Below are 18,201 nucleotides of genomic sequence, written 5' to 3'. Positions count from 1 at the left end.
TCACAATTTTGTGTAATCCAGACAAGAAATAACAGTGCAGAAACTATTATACGAATTGCTATGAAGCTACAACTAACTCAATTTGATAATAAACATTGCAACTCTTGGGCGGAAGATCGGTACAGAAGAATATTCACTAGACCAAGGAAGCATAATCACAAATTATAACTATAATAAGCAAAACTTATAACCACAATATCATTCATGCAACCAAGTAAACATAAAATTGAAATCATACTTGTGCTTCACAGCGTACTCTGCCCTTATCGATCATTAATTCTTCAATACTAAGGGGAGGAACAAAAAGCGCCTGCAAGCATATATCTCCACAGTTTGAAAAACACTTGAAGTAAGTTATATCAAGGTCCAAATTTACCCAAAAAGGGACCCATGTTAGTACAAGTAACATAAAACATGCTATCTACCTCGTAGGTTTCAGTTCAATACAAATGCTCTCCCAAACCGTGAAAAAACAGCCTTGCTTTTGAAAGAGGCATCAACCCGCATCTATAAGACCAACATTATGGATTCAATATAGGTTCCTAACAGCCTTAAATTTTAGCCATAATTATGTATTATTTTTAAATTTACCAAACGACAAACCATTAGAAGCAACCCTTTAAAAGGGGCACAGATGAACTCTGATCCTTAATGGCACTCATTTTGAAAGAGAAAGAGTCATTCCTTCAAAATTTCTATATTATTCATGTGTGTGTGAATTATGAAGGCAAAGAAAGAATCCATGCAAAGTGTAGAAGGCCAATTAGAGGCAATACTTTGATTGATTTATGTTGGGAGAAGATCTTTACTCAAACAATAAGTTTTTACTTCTTTCTTTCCTTTACACTTTTTCGCTTTACCATAACTTGATATGGAAGTAATTCTAGAAAAAGTACGTAGATTAAGCTAAAGAAAATAGAGTTGATAATGAATCCAATTCAATAGAATTATCTTAAATACTGATAAATGAGTCGAAGGTAGTAGGGTGAACCTGCATCATTACTTTGCAGGTTTTTACAGCACACTGTACGATGAACCTACACTATACCAACAACTTGTTTATCGATAGAAAAGTTGCTGGTATGGTGCAGGTTTGTTTGAGCAATCAGAGAAGCAACTTTGATAAACAGATTTGATTTTTATTGAACTAAAAAAAAAGTCTTCACAATAATATTAGTGAAGAGAACGAAGGTTTTGTTTTGCCATTGAGTCAAGCCCGTTAATATTTAGTAGTAATCAAATCAGCCTCACCCCTTCTTTTGGCTTGTTGACGAATGATTAAAGCCAGTTGATCCAAGACTATGGAAACAAGTGTTTTTGCCATATTTGAATAATGACTATTGATCAAACAGAGATTGAGAAATTGAGATGCGTGGTGTGCTCCTAACATAAATGGAATATAAAAATGAATTTTATGGCCATGCCAAGCAGCTGCCAAAATCAATATCAAAAATAAAAAATCTTAACTCACTAACATAAAATATTGCATTTTCCAGGAGAGTCAAAAACAAAGTGAGACTGCTATAAAAATGGTCTTGCTGAAGTTAAAAACAGGGTGAGAATGTTATGAGAAAGGTCTTGCTGGGAGAGTCATAAACAGGGGAGAATGTTCTGAAGATGGTTGCGGAATTGTTCATTCAATCAAATTAAAATATTTGATCAATACTCATCATTCAAATATGGCATTATTAATATTTGGTTGTTTTTAGAGCATTAATTTTCTTTGATATCTTCTTGAAGATCTAATGATTTTTTTTTTAGCTCCCCTGTTTCTTCTTTGCTTCGTAAGGAGGAGTAAATGGAATCATAATGAATGAAGGAATTTCTAAAAATTGAGGAGAAAAATCCATGAAAAACCCATTTGTAAGAGCTTTATAGCTAGTATCAAAACAATGGAAAGTTTCAACTTTCAATCTCAACTTAAAATTCCCATTGAGATTACTTCATTGGTCTCTATCACATATTCTTGTCGAATGTGTTAACAACCCAAAAGAAGCTAGAAAATTTCAATTCAACGTCCAGTTCACTGTTGCGTAACTAAGAGGAAACTAGCTTTCAAAAATTTCTTTTCTTTCTTGAGTGAATATAATCAAAGCTACAAATATATACGGAAAATTAAGGATCAATGCACCCAAATTTTTACGTGGAAAACCTCCCCGATGTGAGGAGTAAAAACCACGGGACCGTAGTCCATTAATCTTTCACTATTATCAAAAAGGAAATACAAAGTCTTCTCTAGTGCCAACTAGAGGCATACAAACATCATAAACTCACAAATCCACAATAACAATCTCGAATCTGAATGGTTGCTGGAGTAGAAGGGACAGCAGCTGGAGCAGAACACACCCTCCCTCTCTCTGTTCTGGCTGCTACATGATGAAAAAGAAGATGAAGAAGTTGGGTTTTAATTTGCAAAAACATTTTGGGTTTAACATGCTGGGCTCACACCTACATAGGGAGGGAACGAAGTAAAGCCCAACCCATATGTTATAAAGTTTTCAATTCAGTAATTAGGGGAAACTAATTGCTTTAAACAGCTTAAAGGATATATAAATATGTATACGACATTTCAATCACTGAATGCCAATAGAGACGACAAAGGAAGATACGGAAAGCTTATGTAAGCAGCTAGCTGAGTTTGAGATAGGATACATTCTGCCCAATCCAGCTATAAATCGTAACTTTCATCCCGTTTGACTCTCCATCTACCAGCTTTACCAACACTCTGGATTTATATCATTGCAAGACAGGTACCTATCTATGCAGTAGTGCTGTTTGAGAAGTTCCCAGAAAACAGAGTGATGAGAGATTTGATAAAATAAAGGGGTTCGCATTGCTAAAATAACTTACTGAAAAATAAGCATTCAATTTGACTGAGCGCAGTTCGTGTCTATGTACTAAATGTTGCTTCAGACTGAAGAAAGGAGACTTGTCACATCTTGTTGCCATATGGTATATGTCCCTTCAGAAGATACCTTGTGTTCATAATAACATGACATAACTTTAGAAGGAGATTAACAATTACCATGACAGAAGAATCATAATATCATTTTAAGCAACACAGTTTTTGCTACTTTGGAAACATGATCTGAAATATGTCTACAGAAGCAGACATGAAATGGATTTCTACTTTCAAACAAAGGACTAAAAGCTTCATTTTTTACAAGAAAAGAAGAAAATGACTTAACTAATAAAACTATGGAGCAAGTTTATTGTCATATATAACAGTAATTTCATAAAAAGAAGATCAAGATCATTATTCATCAATACGTAGTACAACATTGAAAACGAAGTACCTAGCAAAAGGGTTCTGCCAAATAATCATTCATAGGTTTCTTCATACAACATTGAAATTCTAGGCTGAGATGCTTAATTGAATAATACCTTGGTTCCATCCACAAAAGGCCCAATATGTTAATCAGTCAAAAACTAGAAAGAAGATGATTAATCCAAAAATTTTAAATATGTTTCTATTCCAATGAGCAATAGATATTTCATTCAAAAATTTCTCTACTAGGAATTACAAATAATAACTAACTGCTTTAACTCTATTACCGCTTGCAATCCTACATCTCATTCATGCTTTTGGACTCCATGGTCTGCTAGACTGTAACATCAGACCGCAATTCACATAAATAACAAAACCCGAGTATGAATATCTCAAGCACAGATATTTCTCAGAGTATGTCAAAGCAGAATTGACTGTCTTTGACTATGAGCACAATTGAAAGATGAAATACCTAAACATACAGGAAGTCATTGACGGTCCTTTAATGCACGCCAAAACTCTATTCAACCACTTCTCAGTTTCATGACACAATTTAAGCAATATCTGTGAGTTAATGATCCCCTTCAGCAAAATTAATCACCACAAACTAATGCTAATGCCTTGTTTTCTCTTTGAAATGTAATTGTTATCTATCTTTACTATACATCAAACTCTTGATGACATACAACTCAATTGTGGTCAAACTGAATAGTTAATTTTCAAGAGCATCCTGTCACCGAAACAAACTGAAGAAGAAAGTACCTGTTGGGCAGACGCGTTGTGTAGACGAAAGGAAACGGAGCTAATTCTACAAGTTTGTGTGGTACACCATTGCTTGACATTGACTTTTGAAGAAAATCATACATGTTGAACTTGCTTTACTGCATCAAGTGTGAGATGTCAAAAAGATTTCAATTATAGGAAAAAAGTCATCCAATAACTTAATAACCAAAAGAATTTGGAACAAACCATCATTAGCATAAAAGAATTCTATTACTGGGAAAGGAGGAGTTAAATACCATTAGCCAATTTCTTACACATCACATAATAAAGAGTCACTAAAGAAACCATGCATAGAGAGTTAATGGAGCTTTGTCACATCTGCTTGCATGAGTCTGAAAACATAACGTATCATGAGATAATTCCCAAAGGAATAATGAAAACACCATGAAGAAAAAAACTGTCATATGCTGTTAATAATACTTAACTTTTCTTTCAAGGTAGTTGTATGGAAAAGATTTGGAAAAGTTTTTGAGCAAACGATATTTATTAATGAAAGAAGAATGCTGCTTGGAATTAAATTTCAATCTAGTGCTGCTAGTTCATAGCATGTTTTTAAAGATTCCAAATCTCTAACAGCAATTTCTGAAATCATGTATAGTTTTGTGCATGTAACTGCTTGGAGAAAGCTATTTTGGTGAATCATGAATGGCACCTTCTGCTGTAGCTTAGGTTCCAGCATCAAAAACATGAGCTGACATCCATAATCAAGCTAAAAAAGCCATGTACGATGGTAATTAGAATACTATAAAAATGCTTATAAAAAATGCAAAAACTGTTAGTTTGCATTCCACAACAAGAAGTTGAAGAGAAAAAATGCCGCACTGACAGATGAAAAGAAACTAGGATGTGTATAGAGAAATGGTTTGATTTCTGGTAGAAAGTGATGCTGATATAGACAAAAAAGAGATGATAAATGGTCCAGATTCAAGATTATATAAGAATCCTATCGCCTTATTACCTAGTCCAATTCAGATCCAACAACAAAACATAACAATTACTTAAAACTGCAATGGTGCCGAATATTCAGCATTCTTTCACAAGATGTCTCCAGTGCAGGATTTCGGTCTGTAGCTTGAAAAAAAAAAAAAACTTTAGCATGTGTCACCTTAAAAGAACAACACAAATTCACATTAATGAAAATGAAGTAATAATGATCAAAATTCTCTTGAAAATAGGATGTTAGACCAGATTATGAAGTTAAAATTTCCATACTAAGTGCAGGGGATGTTAAAAACTGGTCAATTTTAGTCAGAGAAAGCACAAAAGAATCTTTCACTTGGAGAGCAATAACTTGGTTTGATAATAATCAATAAATTGAGGAGCATAATGGACCGAATACTTCAGAAAAATTGAAGCTAAGACTTGGAGATGTAGTCAAAATGAAGGTTTTACCTGTAAGGAGAGGAATTGCCTGTGGATTGATCACGATTGTAGCATATTGAGAATTCAAAGGATGTCCCTTTGCAGAATCAAAGTTGAAGTTAAAACTGAGAGGTGTTGGTTAAAACTGGAGGAGATGATGATGAGTTATCAATCACTCAAGTTGTTTCGGGAACATAAGAACCACTAATTTCTAATTCAAAACAAATTATTAAAAGGGAAAAGAGAGGAAATTACCGTGTTTTGAAGGAAAATCAGTGTTGAAGCTGATAATTTCAAGAAACTTAATCAAAGGAAGATGACGATTAGCATGGTTCTCTGTCTTTGGAGAAGAGGACAATAACCTATTTCCTTCTTCAACATTGTCATCTGAAGGGGTTGGTAGAGAATCAATTTGTAGCAGAATTGAAGTTGCAAGGTCTTAAGAGATGGCATGACTGGAATATCTTCATGTCGCTCTTTGTACTCCCGTAATTCCACTCATCCCATTCTTCATGAACCAGAAACTTAGAAATGTCAGTTTTGGAAACGAATAATTGATGAAGATGATGACATGGATCACTATCTATTCCCAAAAACTCATTACCCCCTCTTTCACGCTCTTCATTCTATATTAAAAGAATTTCAAGAGATGATAACTTACCCAAAGGAGGCAGATGCTCACAGTGTTACACAATCCCTAGGTAACCTTCTCAATTTGGTCAATGACATCATCCATAGAGGAAAATAGTTTTGCCACTATAATTACTAGCGCTAATGTCTCTAAATTTGGATGTGGTTGCAACTCATCAAGAAGTTGTTGATTTTGTCATTCATCCTTCCTGTAAAGTTACCCTCGAAAACGCAAGTTTTTCTTATTGTTTAATTCTATTCCCTTAACCCATCCACGTCTCCAATTTCCCAACCCTTTATTCAAATTTTCGAAGATGTTTGAAGTTTTTTAGACATCAACATAACATTCTTCACCACCATAACTGCCCACTTATAACAAATATTTAATGTTCGAAGACTAGTTAATCTCTCCAAACTTTGGCATGTAACTTATACATCAGTCCCCCTATTTAACAAATGGCTAAGTTGATTAAGTTTCCAATCCCTTGAGGCAGTTTTCTGATATTTCACATCCAATTATGTCTAAGGTTTGTAAATTATATAAACCACATAATGTCTCAGGTATTCTTTTATGTTTCTATTCCAAGATAAATCAAGGTATCTCAAGTGTATTAATTTTTTATTCTACAGGAACTTCTTCAATTGAGCACTATTCAAAGATAATGACCTTAGACATGTAAATTGATCAACTATTTGGACAAACTATCTTGGGGTCAGTACATAATTACAATCAACCACAAGACTACGTAGAAAAGTATTTCTAGTATAAATAGAGCTAGGAAATGAGCCCCTCCTTGAATCTTTATCATTGAATGTCTAACTTTATCAAGAAGATTCAATTCAATTTCTTCTCTACTACCAACCTCTATTGTATAACATATTGGGTAAGAATTGAGCAAAATCATGCACTATATCATGCACTTTACAAGAAGTATATCAAATTCATGTTCCCTTTTTTCAAAATCTTGAAAGAAAGAAAGCATTGCCAAAGATTTGAAATACTCTTCACCAACTAACTCCATACCTTTTTGAGTTTTTTGACTTTAAATAACCTTGTGCCATCCATAACTTAATCAATTGTTCTTTCTCTATCTCATAATCCTTTGGAAACATAGCACAATATGCGAAACATTTTTTCAAAGTAGGGGTAAGTCATAGTAACTTAATAGTAGAGGTGAAAAACCTCTTGTCTACCTCTTCAATTCCCAATTTCACTCTCTAAGACATTTTCCCATTCTTCAAATTCTCTTAAAACGCAAAGACTACTAAAGCCTTTACAGCAAGAGGCAAGCCTTACACTTTTTAATAATTTTTTACCAATTTCTTCAAACTCTTCATTAGGTTTTCCCAAAAATGCAAGTTGACAAAACAAGGACCAACATTCCTCCTCGGTATATTCCTAGTAAGATTGTGTTGGTTGGTCCTATGGCATTTGCAAACTCCCTTACGTGTGGTCACTAAAAATCTACTTTCTAGAGATCACACTTGAGAGTACGTTTAATTTTCCCATTTTCAAAATTTTCAGTCCTACATCATCTAAAAAGAAGAAACTTCTTTCCTTCAATTTGTTGACTTATATTTTGCATACAGTTTCAATCCAACTAATGAGATGGACTACTTGTGAGAGATTCAATGATTGCTTTTGCAATCTTAAGCTCATCGAAAGGCTCAGAAACACACACCCATATTTTTTATCAAAATGGGTGTTCACCTTATATTAAAGCTAATCGAGAAGAGTTGTCTTGCCAATCTTCCCATCCTACTATCGAGATTATGGGGAGGACTTGTTGTTGACTACTTGATCAAGAGCAAATCGACTAGTGAATTCTTATCTTTCTCTCTTCCACGAACCTCTGTTAATCATAGCAGAGTAGCGATTTGTCGTTCTACTTCTTTTCTACTCTCGATGATTGTCTAAAGTGGAATCTCTCTCTCTCCACAGCAATAATATCAAGTTTTTTGTCAAGATCTTTTATCTGATGCCAATGTCATAACGCATAACCAATGGCCTACAACCAAGATAGTGAAGAATGAAGGAAACGTACCTTTTTCAGGGATTAGAAGCATCTTCAGCTTTTATCTTCAATTTCTGAAGCTTGGTGTTCCACTCATCCAACACATCGTCAATGTCATAAGACACGTCTTTCAGCTTGGTTAACCAAACCTCACAGCGTTCTCCTTCACCTGTCGGTTCTCAGCATCAGCAGCAGAGCTTGAATGGATAAGAAGTTGCTTTGAAGCTTCTCAACTTCTCGCTCAGCGTACAATAAGACTTATCCCTTCTTCCGCTGTTGTGAATGATTGAAACAAATTGTTCCAACACAATCTCCACAAGCGCTTCAGCATATTGAAAGATGTAACGTAATCGATGAAAAACAGAGATTGAGAAATTGAAATGGTTGTGTGTTTATTTTTGGTAATTGATCAATGTTTATAGTCAGAGAAAGACCAAAGGAATCTTTGACTTCAACAAATTTTGTGTGAGAGCAACAATTGGGTTTGATAAATAACAACAAAGAGAGGACACTCCACTTCAGAAAAATTTATAAAGTTTTGGCTCAGCCTGTGACTTTGACTCATGCATTTAAGACTGATGAATTATTATACACGCAGTGGGGACCGTTGAGTAGAAATATCTTTAGTGGTGGGGTTTTTAAAAATAATTGAACGGTGAAGACGTATTAATGGTGGTGACTGAGATCACAGCCATTTGTTCTTTACATTTTGGAATTCAAGTGGTAGTGATATCAGGCGATGGGCTGAATCCGTGTTTACGTAAGCTGATTGATATGTGATAAATGTCACAGCCTTAACTTTGTTGATTTATCCCCATAGCATGGATTATCATTACTTATTATTATCAAAATAGTGATATAATAATAATAATAAAATAAAAAAAGGTTTACGGACTCAATATGTCACTAAACTATGGTCTAAAAAGAAATGAAATAATCACTTAATTAGATCCTAGATCAAGCGGCTTCATAAACAATCAAACTATAAATTTGATATCACAGCTCAAAAGTTACTCAACTTTTTTTCTTTTTTTTTTTTCTGGGAAATTTCATATCAACTTAAGTTTTTAAATTTGATATCACCGCTGAAAGTTACTACAAATTTAATCCTGAAGAATCTCTTCAATATATCACCAAGAAAAGAGTTGAATGAACTTTCAAAATGAATGCCAAACTTCACAGCTCAATCACGAGTCAGAACCGTTAGTTACTATTGGTGCTCGATATTAAACATTTCTTAACAAGATATGTATGAGTCATACCTGTTGTGTGCAGCTTGAAAGAAAGAAAAAAAAGCTGACTTTTGAGTAATAATTGTTACAAAATATAGTAACAAGAATATGTAAGAGTCCCTATGGCAGGTTACCTGGTAATTCAACAACAACATATATGGCAAGTGATGGAACCTTCAGTTTTAAAACTCAAGTGGTGCCTGATATCAACATTTTTTCACAAGATGTCTCCAGTGCAGGATTTCCGGTTGCTGCAGCTTGAAAACAAAACAATACAAAACTTTAGCATGAAATAACTTCAAAATAAATACACAGAGTCACACATTAGAAGTGATAATTCCACAGTAAGTGCAGAGGATGTTAAAACTGATTTTGAGTAAATGTGTATCATACTCACTTAATGATATTTTTATAGATTCCCTGTACAAGTCCATTTCTCATTCAACAGCATTAGAACCCAATTGCAATAGTTCCAGAGTTTGGGAAACGCAATAATTTCTGTAGATAGACATGCATCACTCTCTATTCCCAAAAACTCATAACCTACTCTTTTCACATCATTGTTAAAGACTAATCTAGAAAGAGTTGTCTTGCCGGTTTCTCCCACCTACTATAGAGATTGTTGGGAGGACTTGTTGACGACTAGGACTCAAACAAAATTCTACTATTCGATTCTTCTCTTCATCTCTTCATAAACCTCAGTTACATCAATGGCAAAGGTAGTCATTTCTGACTTCTTTGCTACCCTTAGTAATTGATTAATGTTGAACCTCTCTCTCTACAGCATAAATGTCTGGTTCTTACATTAGATCATTTATCTTGACAGCAATGTCATAATGCAAAAACCAATGGTCTACAACTGAGATAGTAAGAATGAGAGATCTTACTTTTTCAGAGGCTTAGAAGCATTTCGAGCTTTCTTAATTTCTAATTTCTGAAGCTTTGAGTTCCACACATCCAACACATCATCTATGAGCTTGTCTAACCAAACTCTCACAGCGTTCTCCTTCACTTGGCGGTCCTCAGCATCACAAGCACAGCTTGAATGGCCAGGAAATTGCTCTGAGCTTCTCAACTTCTGGTCCAGCTCCTGAAATCAGCCTGATCCCTTCCTCTCCTGTTGACGAGTGACTGAAGCCAGTTGTTTTAAGAGAATAGAAAATGAAAGAGACGGTTCATAGTTCAAGTCCACAGAACCATGTTTCACATCACCTGAATAGAAATGTTAGTAGATATATAAATATACTTTGGTCTTATTAAAAATATATGTTTGAAAGTTCGAACCTGAGAAAGACAAAAGTTACTGAAACAGAACAGTTCCTTCATGAAAATGAGGTCTAGCTTACCATCTGGCTGGCTGCGTTGCATGCAAGAAGTATCTGCAACTTTCTTCTGGTGACCAAAAGCATTATTTATTGGTTGAGTAGAAAATATTAGATAATGTACATAAACTTCACTTCTTTATTAATAATTATATGTTTTGAAACTTTAACTTGAGAAACACTGATGAAACAGAGCAGTTTCTTCATGCCTAAAGAAACTGCAATTTTTCTCATGACCAAAGCCATATTTGACTTGTTGAAGCACACACATATTGTAAAACAAAACTCTGTGACCTTAAACTGCAATACATTATATTTTGTGAGATGGGATACATAGACTATGATACATTTTCACAAAGTTATCAAGTCAGCATACATTTTAAGATCGAAATATGAGACAATCTTGCAATGTCAAGTATGTTATCCTAGGAAGACAGTAAGCTAAAGCAGCACGCTGGGATGTTACCATGAAACAACAATTTCTGATTCTATTTTCTCATATTTAGTACTGGTCGATGCATTATATTACTAAATCCTGTTATTTATAAGTATAACCAGCAGAATCACATAACTCTAACAAATTGATCTTTCAATTGTTGTCTCAGCATCACCAGTAACATAGTAATTCACAGGAACAACAACAAGCACTCTCTAGGTGATCAATTCTCCGAAGAGAGAAGCTAGAGCTACATTTCTTAAAGTTTCACCAGATTGGCCACATCTTGATTCTCTTTGTATGCCAGAGAACACTAATTCAGCTGAGAAATCAAATATCATCCCCAGAACACAAAAAATTGAACTGATAATTAGCGACAAAGATTGAAACTTACAAAGTTAAGAATAAGCCACATCACCGAGTCCGACTCACATACATCAACAGAAGACAAATTGCTCGAAAAAGCATGGAGACTTGCGCTTGACAATTCGAAGGTCATCTCTTTGCACATAGCGGAATCAACGTTGATGAAGAGAGATGAGATTCTTGGTTAGAATCTCGTGAGATGATGATGATGGTATGGGATCTCGAAAGTTGTTGAAGAAGAGGACATCCACTAATTCTCTTATCTAGTGTTTGATGTTTGAGAATTCGAAGGTTGACTCCAAAGGGCCCTCCGCTTTAGAAAGTTCGCTTCTAAGATTTTAAGTGCCCCGGCCCATTATCTTTTTTCTTTTCTTTTTCTATTTTTTTTTCAATTTTCTCGGGAAAAAAATCCCAGACTTTAATGTTTAAATAACCAAATATACTCGAATTTCGAAATAAAGACCGTAAATATATGCAAAAGATTATGTCCTAAAGGTAATTTTCATAGGTTGGATCTTTGATTAATTTGTTTAATTCATGAAGAAGGAATTTTTTTTTTTTTTTTAATTGCTTTGATAGATATAGATAAAGTTGAAGATGTAGTTTTAATTTGTTTTGTGAAATATAAAAGATTCTAAAGTTAGGGTGAAATTAGTTATCTTAAGAATATCATAAAATAGTATGAGTTTTGTCACTAAACCTTGTATGTAAATATATAACATGCTATCGAAATTTCAAACGACAAGGTCTTAAAAGACATGAAATTATTATGGTTCAAATACTTTATTTAAATGATTTTTAATTCTTTGACAGTCATAGATATTCAATTTGTTATAACTTATGTCTTTTAATACTTCTATTTAAATGATTTTTAGTTTTAACAATCATAGATATTCAATTGTTTTATAACTATGTCTGTTTAACAAATATAAGTAAAAAAAAACTAAATATTTGGCTTTTATCTAATACAAAAACATTTTGTAGTGCTGCTAGTTCATAGCAATTTTAAATTATTCCAAATCTCTAACAGCATTCTGAACTCAATTGCTTGGAGAAAAGCTATTTGGTTGAATCATTAATGGCACCATTCTTGCTGTAGCTTAGGTTCCGGCATCAAAAACCATGAGCTGACATCCATAATCAAGCTAAAAAAGCCCATGTGATGATGCTACTTAGATATTATAAAATGCTTATAATAAAATAAAAAAACTGTTGAGTTTGCATTCCACACAAGAAGCTAAAGAGAAAATCGCTGCAACTAATGCATTCTAAATGTAACAAATAGTAGCAAGAAAAAAACAAGTACAAGGGTACTAACTAGCGTTTCTAGCGAAGATGCTCTATTGTAAACTGTTGTACCAGCTCTTTTTTGTCGGTGCTTTAGCAGAGATGAATTCTTTCCCGAGTGAAGAACATCCCTGCGGTAAAGAATATCAAACTACTAGAGTCAAATGCCAACTCTGAACAAATGAATATCAGTGTAATTTCCGCAGCACTTTAATAAGAGTTCTGAAAGATAATTTTCTCGCATTAAAAGGATGCAATAGCAGCAGAGAAAGTAACAATACTTAGGGTAAAAAAAAGTGGACTAAATGAGAGTTTTAGCAGATTTCTCTCATTTGACAAGGTTGACACGAATGATAAGATCCTCGTTTTCCTGAAGTCACTTCCCTTTTATGCTGACATGGACTGTTAATTCTATCATTAAAATGAAATATGTGTCACTAACGACCATAACAAAAAAGAGTAATTTATCATTAAAGTCATTTCAAGCACTCAGAATAGAAGGATTAAAAGTGGAATGTTAAGTATTGCCATCATCATGAGCAAAAACCTTTGGACAAAGAAATAAAATGTGCACAGAAAATTTTCTTCAAGATGGCCCTACGAGATGAATGAATGTTGAAGATTATCTCCATGTTTGCTCTTAAAAATCTAGAATCGGAACACATATTGTACATGAAAAATCTATGTAAGTGATTTTTATAACCTCCAGATTGAGGAGGAAGGCATCAAAGATTGTCAATTGTGACATATCTATTCTCGAAAGGATGAAAGTCCAACTATAAAAAATTAGTAGAAAAAAAGCCTATGAAGAGCATCAAATCTACCTTTCTTCCGCTGATAAGTACTTATCATCAAGAAGTTTCTGGAGCAAAGGATCCTGAATGTGCAATACAAATGTTACATTTTCACCAAGCACAAGTAACAAATTTTCTTTAGTCATGTTTTATTTTCACAATTTGTGTAATCCAGACAAGAAATAACAGTGCAGAAAACTATTATCGAATGCTATGAAGCTACAAACTAACTCAATTTGATAATAAACATTGAACTCTTTGGACGGAGAGATCGGTACAGAGAATATTCAACTAGACCAATGGAAAGCATAATCACAAAATTATAACTATAATAAGCGAACTTATAAAGCCACAATACATTCATGCAACTCAAAAGTAAACATAAATTGAAATCATACTGTGCTTCACAGCGTACTACTGCCCTTATGCAATCTTATATTCTCAATACTCAAGGGGAGGAAAAAAAAGCGCCTGCAAGCATATATGTCCACAGTTTGAGAAAAACTTGAAGTAAGTTATTGATCAAAGGTCCAAATTACCCAAAAAAGGACCTATGTTAGTAGCAAGTAACATAAAACATGCTATCTACCTCGTAGGTTTCAGTTCAAATACAAATGCTTCCCAAACCGTGAAAAAACAGCCTGCTTTTGAAAGAAGGCAAACCCATGCATATATAAGACCAACATTGATGGATTCAAATAGGTTCATACAGCCTTAAATTTTAGCCATAATTATGTATATGTTAAATTTACCAAACGACAAACCATTAGAATGCAACCCTTTAAAAGGGGCACAGATGAGATCTCTTGATCCTATGGCACTCATTTTGAAAGAGAAAGAGTCATTCTCAAAATTTCTATATTATTCAACATGAGATGTCATTCAAAGAAAAAGAACCAAAATAACACACCTTGTAAATAAATCACCAATATGCTGGTGAAGCCACATTGTATACGCAACAAGGTTTGGTGGCTTGGCAGCCACACCAAATATCCCAAATAAGATTCATCCAAGTTTATCTCCACACCTACACCAACACAAATCAATTTGGAATCTTTATCCTTACATAGCAAAGAAAATTCATATCGAGATGAAATGAAAGAGTTCAATGAGAGTTGAAATGAGTTCAACTGAGAGATGAAATTACATAAGCCAGAAATCAAATTGGACTTTATCCTTTACATAAGCGAGAAATTACTTCAACTGAGAGATGAAATGAAACAAAGAAAGAGGTGGTAACATATACCCTATTCCATTTTCAGCATTGTCCACAAGGTGATTAATTGCTTAAGTGACACCAGATTCCTGAAATGTCTTCATGAGCCGCCAGTTTTTTGAAGAAAGAGAGTTGGATGAACTTTGAAAATGAACGACACACTCATACCTCAAATCACCTGAGCGGGAACCGTTAGTAGATAAAACTGTGGTTTCTTATTTGACCAAAGTGTAGAGTTAAACGTTGAAGCACACGACTATTGAAAAACAAAACTGAGGTTTTAAACTGCAAAATACATTATTATTCAATGAAAAAGCATTTGCATTTGCTGATTGAGAATACTTTAAACTTGAGAATGAGGGGAAAAAAGCACCACAGATGAAGATGCTGATTGAGACTGAGTAGCATTTGCATAATCCGGAAAGTAATTAAAATTTGCTGAAAAACATTAAATATTTCCACAAAGAACCATAAACAAAATAATTTACAAGTACACATATCTCTTGAAATTCTCTCTTCTGTATGCCAGAGAACGGTAGCTCTGCTGAGAAACTAATATCTTCCCCGTAACAATATAAATGATAAAATTAATAATTAGAAAGGATAATTAAATAAAATCAGGATGCAAACCATATAAGACATAAGACCAGTTATGAAGTTAAATCAACAGTAAGTGCAGAGGATGTTAAAATCGATTATTGAGTAACTTTTGACTTTATGTTGCATTTATATTTATTTAAAAGTGTATAAAAATATTAACAAAGATACTCACCCAAGTTTATATATAAAAATGAAGAGCCGGTAAGGAGAGAAGAAATTACTTGTGGATTGATCACCATTGTAGCATTGAGAATTCAAAGGTTGTCCTTTGCAGATTCAAAGTTGAAGTTAAGACTTAGAGAGATGTTGGTCAAAACTAGAGAGTGATGATGAGCTATCAATCCACCAAGTTCTTCTTCACTCTAAGAGAAACCCTGATTGATTCAAATCCTATTATTTGAGTAGACAAAATGAAAAACATAAAATATCAATGCGACCCATCCTTAAATTACAGATTTATATTAAGAGTATAATTAGATTCATTAAGACGATTAAAGATTACAAAAATGTTGATTGATAATTAGAGTTTAAATATTAAAAGATGCAAATTATTCCCACATAAAGACAAATGATAAAGAGAGGAAAACCTGTGGTTTGGAGGAAACATAGTGTCGAAGTTGATAATTCGAGAGAAAACTTAATCAGTAGTATCAGACAAAGATGACAATCAGTTATTTGTCTCTATTTTAGAGAAGAGGACAATATCTAATTTCCTTCTCAACATTGTCATTTGATGAAGGTGGTTTGGTAGAGACTTCAATTTGGGGCATGAATGAACTATCAAGTTCTGAGAGATGGCATGATGTAATATTTTCATCTCCTCTCTTTGTAACTCGTAATTCCTCTTCATTCTTGCATCTCTCATAAGCGTAGAAATTCAGTTTGGGAAACAATAATTGATGAAGATGATGATGTGGATCACTCTCTATTCCCAAAAACTCATTACCCACTCTTTTCACACTTTCTATCCATCTACCAAGAATTTCAAGGGATGACAACTTACCCAAAGGAGGCAGAGCTCACAATTTATCAATCATAAGATTTAACTTCTCAAATTGGTCAATGACATCATCCAATTAGGAAAAATAGTGTGCCTCTATAATTCGTAGCTTAGTATCTCCAAATTTGGATGTGGTGCAAATCCTCGAGAAGTTCTTGATTTTGCTCCACATTCATCCTCTCCCTTAAAGCCACCCTCAATAACGCAAATTTTTTATTAATTCTTATTCCCTTAACCTCATCCACATCTCTCAAATTTCCCAACCCTTCTATACGAAATTCTCGAAGGGAATTGAATTTTTAGACATTCAATAGAACATGCTTCACTACCATAACTGCCCTCATTAAACAAATCTTCTTATTGTTCGCAGACTAGTTAATTTCTCCACACTTTTTGGCATGTAACTTATACTATTAGTCCCCCAATTTAACAATGTCTCAGTTGATAAAGTTTTCCATCCTTGTGGTAGTTTGTGAGACTCTCACAAAAAGTGATGTCTAAGGTTTGTAAATTAATAACCTACACAATTCCTCGGGCAATTCTTCTATGTCATAATTTGCAGACAAATCAAGGTACCTCAAGGAATTTTATTTCTACAGGAATTTTAATTGAGCAGTCATTCAAAGATAATGACCTAGACATGTAAACTGATCAACTAATTTGGACAAAACCATTTAGGGTCAGTATGTAATACAATCAACCACAAGGCTACGTAAACAAGTATTTCTAGAATAAATAGAGCTAGGAATGAGGCACCACCTTGAACTTTATCGTTGAATGTCTAACTTTATCATAAGAAGATATTAATTCAATTTCCTTGTACCATCAACCTTTATTGTAAACATTCATTTTGGGTAAGAAATTGAGCAAAATCATGTACTATATATGCATCTTGAAAGAACGTATTCAACATATCTCACCTTTTTGAAAATCTTGGAAGAAAGAATGCATTGCTAAAGTTTCGAAATACTCTTCACCAACTAACTCCATATCCTATTTGCCCTGACCTTAAATAGCCTTGTGCCATCCATAACTTGATCAATACATCTTTCTGTATTACATAATCCTTCGGAAAAATAGCACAATATGAGAAACACTTCTGCAAGATGGAGGACAAATCATAGTAGCTAAATAATAGAGGTGGAAAAATCCTCTGTTCTAGCTCTTTTGATTCCCATATTTCAATTTAAGACATTTTCCCACTCTTCAAATTTCTTTAAAGCGCAAAAGACTACCTAATGTCTTTACAGCAAGAGGTAAACCTTTACACTTTTTAACAATTTTTTTACCCATTCTTAAACTTCTATTGGTTTTTCCAAAAAATACAAGTGACAAAACAAGAAACATTCCTTCTCAGGAAGTATTCCTAGTAAGATTGTGTTGGTGGTAATCATTTGCAACATTCTCCTTCGTGTGGTCACTAAAATTCTACTTCTAGAGATCCACACTTGAGAGTAGTTTTAAATTTTTCCAATTTTCAGGATTTTCAGTCCAAACATCATCTAAGACAAGAAGAAACTTCTTTCCTCAATTGTCGACCTATGTTTTGCATTACGGCTTCTAATTCAACTAATTGTGATGGATATTTGTGAGAGATTCAAGGATTGCTTTTGCAATCCTGAGCTCATCGAAAGGCTCAGAAACACAAACCCATATTTTATCAAAAGGGTATTCACTTATCACATTAAAAACTATAGAGCAAGAGTTGTCTTGCCGATTCCCATCCCTACTATACAGATTACCGGGAGGACTTGTTGTTGACTACTTGACACAAGAGCAAATCAACTAGTGAATTCTTATCTTTATCTTCCATGAACCTCTGTGAAACAATAGCAGAAGTGGTGATTTGTCGTTCTGCTTCTTTGCTACCCTCGTGATTGTCTAAATTGA

At 33.9% G+C, this 18,201-nt stretch overlaps 1 long non-coding RNA gene across 1 annotated transcript; it reads right to left on the bottom strand.

The window, feature by feature from the left end:
• Window positions 1-2,059: 2,059 nt before the first annotated feature.
• LOC116106098 lies at window positions 2,060-2,923 on the bottom strand. Its single transcript, XR_004124280.1, has 3 exons — window positions 2,851-2,923; window positions 2,567-2,754; window positions 2,060-2,369 (listed from the first exon to the last, which is right to left on the bottom strand). It is a non-coding gene; the product is annotated as an uncharacterized LOC116106098 (long non-coding RNA).
• Between the last annotated feature and the right edge of the window lie 15,278 nt (window positions 2,924-18,201).

This window comes from Pistacia vera, unplaced genomic scaffold (genome assembly GCF_008641045.1).
Source record: "Pistacia vera cultivar Batoury unplaced genomic scaffold, PisVer_v2 Contig51, whole genome shotgun sequence".
In the NCBI taxonomy this organism is placed as follows: Eukaryota; Viridiplantae; Streptophyta; class Magnoliopsida; order Sapindales; family Anacardiaceae; genus Pistacia; species Pistacia vera.
The sequence above is the reverse complement of the archived record's forward strand: the minus strand, read 5'-3'. Positions and strand labels throughout refer to the sequence as shown.